The 8,139-nt window shown below is 45.7% G+C and overlaps 1 protein-coding gene across 1 annotated transcript in view; it reads right to left on the reverse strand.

Moving 5' to 3' along the window:
* Positions 1-8,135, reverse strand: part of SLX4 (SLX4 structure-specific endonuclease subunit) — a 40,669-nt gene extending 32,534 nt beyond the window's left edge. The window contains exon 1 of the mRNA XM_014936678.1: positions 8,113-8,135. The gene's annotated coding sequence lies outside the window, so the exon portion shown is untranslated. The remainder of the gene's footprint in view (positions 1-8,112) is intronic.
* Between the last annotated feature and the right edge of the window lie 4 nt (positions 8,136-8,139).

An 8,139-nucleotide genomic window follows, 5' to 3' on the forward strand; every position in this document is an offset into this window, starting at 1 on the left:
CTCGGTAGGCCCTGAGGGGAGGAGGCGGCCCGGAGCATTCGCCGCTACTGGCCACCGGTAGCCTCCATCCCCCGGGCAAGCAGGGAAGCGAACCCGGGTTGAGGCAAGCCCTCCGGCCGCCACCGGGGGCGGCCGTGCTCCAGGGGAGGTGGCGGCGGCGGGCCCGGCCGCCTCACGGCGCCTCAAGGCCGCAGGCAAGGCCTGGAGCGCCTGATGGAAGTTCTCGCCTTCGATTGCAACTTAGGTGGAAAAATACCCCCCAAACAATGCGTACAGCATGGCTTGCTGATATTTTCACAGAATCAGAGAATTGTAGTGGTTGGAAGGGACCTCAGAGATCATCGAGTTCAACCACAAAAAAAAAAAAAAAAAAAAAAAAAAAAAAAAAAAAAAAAAAAAAAAAAAAAAAAAACCCCCTAAACACACAACAACAACAACCAAACCAAAACCATCACCCACCCACACAACATCCCACCACAAACCAATAATCTTGGGCACTAGAGCATGCCCTGAAGAGCCATGTCTATACGTTTCTTAAATCCCTCCAGGGATGGTGACTCCACCACCTCCCTGGGCAGTCCATTCCAATGCCTGACAACCCTTTCAGTAAAGAAATGTTTCCTAATATCCAACCTGAACTTCCCCTGGCACAACTTGAAGCCATTACCCCTTGTCTTATCATCTGTAGCTTGGAAGAAGAGACTGACCCCTGCCTCTCTACAGCTTCCTTTCAGGTACTTGTACAGAGCGATAAGATCTCCCCTCAGTCTCCTCTTCCCCAGACTGAAAAAGAGTTTTCATCTCTGTGAATCCTCACAGGTGAAAAAATACAGAACTGTGAATAAAGAGATAAGCACCACCTGTTCACGAGCACAGAGCTATCACTACAAGTCACTCTTCTTCACATTTAAAACCTAAGGTACACGTTTGCAGGCTTGCGGGGCTGCAGCTCCTATGGAAATTAATGAAGTATTGAAATTTTAAGGGAAGCAATTACATAGCTTGAGCTTTTGCAGAGCTCATCTCTCAAAAGAAAGAGCACTGCCTTTTTATTTCATCCTTTTACTACCTGGGTTGGACAGGAAAATGGCTACCATTTTTTCCACTGAGGCTCAGAGACCTCATATTGGAGTTGGGATCAACAATCGCTTCCTCCAAATGAAGAGTTAATTGTGGCCAAAGATCTGCAGGTGGAAAATCACCTGAGAAGCGGTGGGTGTGTGTGGGGATGTCATAGACTGGATTTGTGTTTTGTGTTGAAATCAGGATTTCTTTCTCAACGCTTGGTGTGGATGCGGCAAGAACCAAAATCACTCCTGGGTAACACTTCATGACAGGCCCAAGAGGCAAAGAGAAGAGGTTTAGTAGCACTCAGAACACACTGGGGCTGACATTCCTTCTAGTTTGCTTCAAAAACATCAAGATTAAGCGTTTTACGAACAAATACAAAGCACTGCTTCTAACTATGAGCGGTAAAATGGCTGCACGTAACACTTATTTTTCCATAATTATATCCTGATCTGTAATTTGACAGCACCAAGAGAAACTGACACTGTTGTAGCATTGCTTGTTTAGAAAGCTTTTAGAAAAAAAATAATCAACTTTTAAAATAGAAGAAGCTCCTGAGGCACCATGCTTTTTCACTTCCACCAAAGAAATTTGATTTTTGACCCATGCTAAATTCAAACAATTTTAGCTGGAAACCCTTGAACTTTAAGCAAAGAATCGGTGCCCCCGGTTATTTTGGCAGGACTGACAGGAGTATTTTCTGCAGTGAATCTCCCCAGGAGCCGCAATGTGCCCGTGTCAGTATGAGAACCCAAAACTGATTATGAAGAAATCTTTTGGTTTGTGTCTTTCAACACTTCTGCTGGTTTATTCAAGTTCTTTCTCAAGTTGCTACACTTGTGGGAATTAGAAGCGCTCTTAAGAAAATCCTGCAAGAACTTGCAAGCGTGCATTGCACAAACACACTGAAAAATACGCCGGTGACGAGGTACTGAGACACCACATTGGTTCCACAGCAGCGACCAAGCCAAGTCAGAGTAACATTTTGTTGTGCAACACCCTAAACGCGAACTGAATTCAAAAGGAACAAATATTTAAAAGAATAACCAGGAGGACTTTGGAGGGGCATCTCCAGAAAGCACCGGACACCCTGCAAACCCCGCCGCACACCTGCATTTGGGGAAACCAACAGGATGCCCGTGAGCCAGCAATGGGCCCTTGTGGCCAAGAAGGCATCCTGGGGTGCATCAGGAAGAGTGTGACCAGTAGGGCGAGGGAGGTCATCCTGCCCCTCTGCTCTGCCCTGGGGAGGTCCCATCTGGAGCACTGGGTCCAGTTCTGGGCTCCCCAGTTCAAGAAGGACAAGGAACTGCTGGAGAGGGTACAGCAAAGGGCAAAACAGATGATGAGGGGCCTGGAGCATCTCTCTTAGGAGGAAAGGTTGAGGGACTTGAGTCTTTTTAGTCTGGAGAAGAGAAGGCTGAGGGGGGATCTGATCAACACCTAGAAATACTTAAAGGGTGGGTGTCAGGAGGATGGGGCCAGTCTTTTTTCGGTGGTGCCCAGGGACAGGACAAGAGGGAACAGGCACAAACTTGAACATAGGGAGTTGCATCTCAACATGAGGAGGAACTTCTTTCCTGTGAGGGTGGCAGAGCCCTGGAAGAGGCTGCCCAGAGAGGTGGTGAAGTCTTCTTCTCTGGAGACATTCAAAACCCGCCTGGACATGTTTGTATAACCTGCTATGGGTGGACCTGCTTTGGCAGGGGGGTTGGATTAGATGATCTCCAGAGGTCACTTCCAAGCCCATATCATTCTGTGAAACTGCCCATCAGCGGTCGAAGCGACGCTGAACATGGCACACACATGCGTCTTCAGCCAGAGCAGCCTCCACATCGCAGCTGCCGGGCAACACTGCAGCCTCCAGCTCTTTCTATTCCAAAAGCACTGAGATACCAAAGAGAAGAGGCCCTGAGAAATGTGAAACAAACATCTTTTTTCACCACTTGAGTCCTTTAAAATGCTCAACGTGAGGAGCACAAACACCCTGGGCCCTGTCGGTGGGTGTAAATGCAGCAGGTATCGATCTCACAGGATGTTTCAAGGCCTCTCACCGTTCCTGAAGGCAACAAGGATGTGGTTGCAACAGGCTCCATTTGCTCTTTGTACCCAACACCAGCTGGAAGACGCTGCCACAGTTACAGGTATAGAGAGGAAAAGCAGCTCTCCCAAACCTAGGCAGCTATCAGAGGCAGACCATCTGATTCTCCCTGTAGACCTACTGGACTTCTGCTAGCAATTTTTTAATAATTCACTTTTTCTCCTCACCACGGCACTGCGCTGTATTGGCTATGGCATAGAGCCCCAGTGCTTTAGACCAGTATGAGAATCTTGGCTTAATTTAATGTATGCTTGTGGTACTCTCCCATGAATTATAACTGTAGAGATGCAGGCAGGTCCCCGAAACAGCAACACTTCTCATACACCTTGTGAAAGATGGGATATTTATTATCACACTTGGGTTTTGAGCTGTCTCTGCAGAAAGACAACGATTATGGAACTCGTGGACACTATTGCTTATATGAAAATGTTTTTAAAATGACTGCGCTTGAGTTCACCGTGCAATGGTATTTATAGTAAATATGTTTATCTACATATCTATGAATATACTAATTATGTATTATATATACATCTTTATCCCTGGTGTGCTACAGCCAGCATTTCTCAAAACTCACGTTTCACTTTGTTATCTCTGCTCAGTCTGATGGGCAGATCTACCGCTGGCTGTTAAGACTTGCAATGCCGGTGGCTCTTCGGCAGCTCCAGATTAACTTTTTAAAGCTCTCGCTACAAATTGACTCAATCCAGGTCAGTGGTGATCAGAGAAGCAGAGCCACGGAGGCAGAATCCAATGAGTGAAGTTTAGGGTTTGCATTCATTTATTGTGTTAACCTGCCCATCTCAGAGATTTTGGATGGATGGCAGATGACACAGCTCAGCACAATACTCAGCATGACGAGCCTCTTGAAAGGGCGAAACAAGCAAGAAAGCAGCATTTTCCTCAAGCAGGTTTGTTCTGTGAATAAAGTTTGTTCTGTGTGTAAAGTGTGAATTTGGGGATTATTCATGCCATTATATCCATCTCCTCTTGTAAACCCGCCAGAAAAACATGCATGTTTCCATTCAGTAAGTCACACAGCAGGAGTTACAGAGTGTGCATGTCAAATTAACTTGTTATGAACCAAAATTTGTCTTGTTCTCCTGAGAGGTGACATCAAATGTCATTTCCAAGAAAAATCACCATCTTTCAGTAAGGGCACAGGGCATTAAACATGCTAAGAATCTCCAAACACATTAAAAATACGGTGCCCAACTAAAAAAAATAAATAATCCCTATCCTTTGATTTCTTGAAGCATGTTGCAGGATAACTTAGAACACTTGTTTTTTAAAATATCTGCTAAACCACTTGAGGCAGAACGAGTCCAGTGACTGAGACACATTTAGCGAAACGAGTTGAATCTCCCTCTGCCTCCTGTCACAGCTCTGACTTCCTCACTTTCTAAGGGTTTAATTTGGGACACTTCCATGAGGATTTACTTACTGATTTACCTCTGGATCAGGTTTTAACCCCAATTACCCCTCATTTACTTGGGCTGCAAAAGGAGATCCAAGCTTTGCTTGGCTTCACAGACCGTGGCTTTGTTAACTGCTATTACCTGACCCCCAAATCCCTCGCAGATCATATCTTGACATTTGGAATGTTTAATGGACAATTCATTACGATACCTTTTACCAGACAGTTTAAAAAGAGGAGGAAACTCTTGCTTCTTTCACCAATTTTTCATCCTTCCTGCTGCTGTAAATAGATCAACAGCAATGAGACAATCAGGAGTCCTTACGAATTTAAGTACTTGTGGAAGCCTTTGCTCCTTGCTCTCCTGCCAACTCTTCCATTTCAACCAGGACTTACTTTTTTATCCAGTTCACACTCCAGACTGTTTCCAGGAGCAGTGTGATGGGAAGGGGCTTGTGATTTGAGATAAAATTCTTGCTAGAAGGGGCTCCAGGTCTGACAGTGGGAGACACCACCAAGGAGCCCTCTTCTGTCATGGGTGAGAATGGGAAAATGACTGTCCCGGGGGATAAACTCCCCCCTTGGCCTGGACTGTGCTGCAGCCACAGCGTTGGTCACTAAACAGTCTAGAGACAACAGAGGTTATGTGTAAAGGGGAAGGTAAAGGAGAAACAAAAGATGATTCTGATTGCAGAAGGAGAAAAAATTACCTTTTTCTTTTTTTTTTTTTTTTCCTGAAAAAAAAGCTTCCTGCTGTTGAAAGAAAAGGGAAACCCGTGTTCAACCCACTCTAGAAACATTAGGAGGTGAGTTGTCCCGGGTGGAGAAAGACAGCAAGGTATACTTTAGCATGCCATCCTCTTCTTCCCAAGCAATAGGGGAAACAACCAGCTGGAAAGGACTTTGTAGAAGATAATTCCAGTAAGCGGCCAAGCTTCCAGGCCTTCTCTGAAATCCCAGGAATTTTTGAACCCGGGGGTTACTGGGAAAGCACATGATGTCACCGGATAAGGTTTGGGCAGACCCAGAACTGCCCTGGGAAGAATTTCCAAATGAAGAGGGCATTGGACAGAGATGCTCTCGAAGTTGATGTTGCATTTGTCTCAATTGCCTCATCCACACCCAGCAGGTACTTGTTTTTATGCCTCTGGACCTTGGAGGCGGCTTGTTTCACTTGGTGCTGGGATTCTTGAGTCCTGGGCTGCATCCCTAACTCAGATTCACTGTGTTTCTTAGGGAAATTTATTTAAGCTCCGTGCAGACCTTATTTGTACAGTAAGAATAACGCTGACTTACTTCACAAGCAGAGTGGGAGGATTGATTAACAATTGTGAGGCACTACAGAAGTGCTAAACATTATTAATAGCTCCCAAGTTTTCTTCTTTTGGAAACAGTGGCCGTTTCTTCCCATAATGTTTTAAACAGTTGCTGCTCAAGGAGCTTAGATTGCAGATTCCTGGCCTGTGGTTTGTCCATAAATCACAGACCTGGAGCCTACCCAAGGCACTCTCGATAGTCTCAGCAGGAAGTCTGGACGAGAGAAAACTCTGTTCTCAATCTGGCCCAGTGAACTACTTTATGGGCCGGTCCAGTTTCAAGGTCCTGAGCCAGACGTGAGAGGGATTCTGTCCAAGTTTAAAAGCACGAGGTCTCAGGAATGTCCTTTCAAACTGGATTTCACTGCCTATAAATATTTTCCATCTTCTGCCCCAGAGGATACAGGTTTGACTCCACAGCTGATGAGCCTGGGCAGAGCAGGAGAGAAGGCCACACTGTTTATCACCAACAGTTTGGCAGCACACAAAGTTTAACTTGTAGAAAAAAAGAACCCAACCTGTGCTCAAAGCTACTCCTGAACAAAAAAAAACCAAACACAACATCCAAAAAACAAGAAAAAGAGACAAGCAGCAGTTAATAAGGTCCTAGTAAAAAAACCCGATAGATCAATTTTCTGCACAAAGCAGGGGTCAGCCTTGCTTACAGCCAGGAAAACAAATAAGCTCCATGAGATTCTTCCAGGTTTGAGATCCCCAAATCCAACCCATGGGGAAATTTGGTACAGCAAATGCAGAAGGACACAACTAGCCCACGCCAGGGGCTCCACAGCATCACTCCCACATGTTGCACACTCCTGGAACGCTTGGTTCACCTCAATATGCTAGAAAAATCAGGGGGCAGTAGTCTCACTGCAGGAAGAGCGCAAGCTGAATGGAAACTAGTTAGTGACAACACTTTTGAGGATGAGTAATTTAGTATCTGAGTGGAGAGGATGGGAGCTGGAAGAGCACAACGGCAGCTTCACCACTACAAACAGCACTGGAGTTTCTGGTGCAAGATCCATCCAAGCCTTCTCTGCTTGCACAGCACGTTTGGAGGTCGTACAGAAAGTGAAAAACCAGGTTCTAACTAACTTCCCGTGCCTCCCTTTTACCATCGCATCCTTTACACTGCTCATTTCCTGAAGAGTTTCTATCACATTCCATGTGGAGGCCCTTTCAGAGCCAAAGTATCTACAGACAAGCTTCCGAGCAACTTGCCTGTATTCCTACCAGGGCTTCAGTCTGTGGTCATCAACACGATGCCACACAGCATCCTTTTCCACTAGGATCTCTTCTGCCAGCTACGCATAAAACCTTCCTACACTAGCACTCTCTGCAGATCTTTGTAAAATAAAAAAGGAAGCTGAGTTTGAGAGATGAGGACCTGGAGAAGCTGCTGGTGCACAGCAGGATAAAGCTACATCAGACAAAGCTGCATAATAAAGTGTGTGAGATTTGGGTCAAAGCAGCCTCCTGCTCCTGCTCCTTGCTGCATACAGGCTCCCAGGACCATCGCCACCTCTCACTCTGTTAAATGGGTACAGTGACAAAGGGCAGGCTGCACTCCAGTAACAGAAACCTTATTTGATCTTTTAGTCACAAATCGTTCATGGCAAAAAAACAGCACCTCGAGGGCTGCTGGGATTCCTGGAGGATTCTCTGGAGATGTTAAAGACATGTCAGGCAGTTCATGCTCCATTTCTCACTGCATCAGATTTTACAAACTAGCGTGGAGCTTCGGGTCAGGTGTTACATCCACAGACACTATTTTTACCCACTTCATCAGCAACCACCAGGTGACAACAGTCTGCAGGCAACGCGCTCACCTGCTCCACTGTTACCATCAGAAAATCACCAAAGGTTTCAATTTCTTCACTCTGTGTTGATGAAACATACCACACTGTGAAGTATCGCTCCTCTCAAGTGTCCTGAAAGGCTCTGTACACCTGTGTATAGCATCTGGTAATTCTTCCTGCATATTTACATTAATTTTGATGGTAAAGGATCTCACATCTGCTTGAAAGACAGGGATGCTGCCCAGTCTCCAAGTGTTGTCTACTTCCAGGAGCAAAACCTTACGTGTGTTCACCTGTGCCACCTTAGCTGCTGGCTTACTCTTTTAACCTTCACGTATGGACAATTTAAGGCTATTTCATTATTGCACAATCAAGAAATCCCAGCATCATAAAAAGATGCCACCTGTATCTTACCAGGAGCTGGATCAAGCCCTGTGGCCT

This window comes from Calidris pugnax, unplaced genomic scaffold (assembly GCF_001431845.1).
Source record: "Calidris pugnax isolate Ruff unplaced genomic scaffold, ASM143184v1 scaffold17, whole genome shotgun sequence".
NCBI lineage: Eukaryota > Metazoa > Chordata > Aves > Charadriiformes > Scolopacidae > Calidris > Calidris pugnax.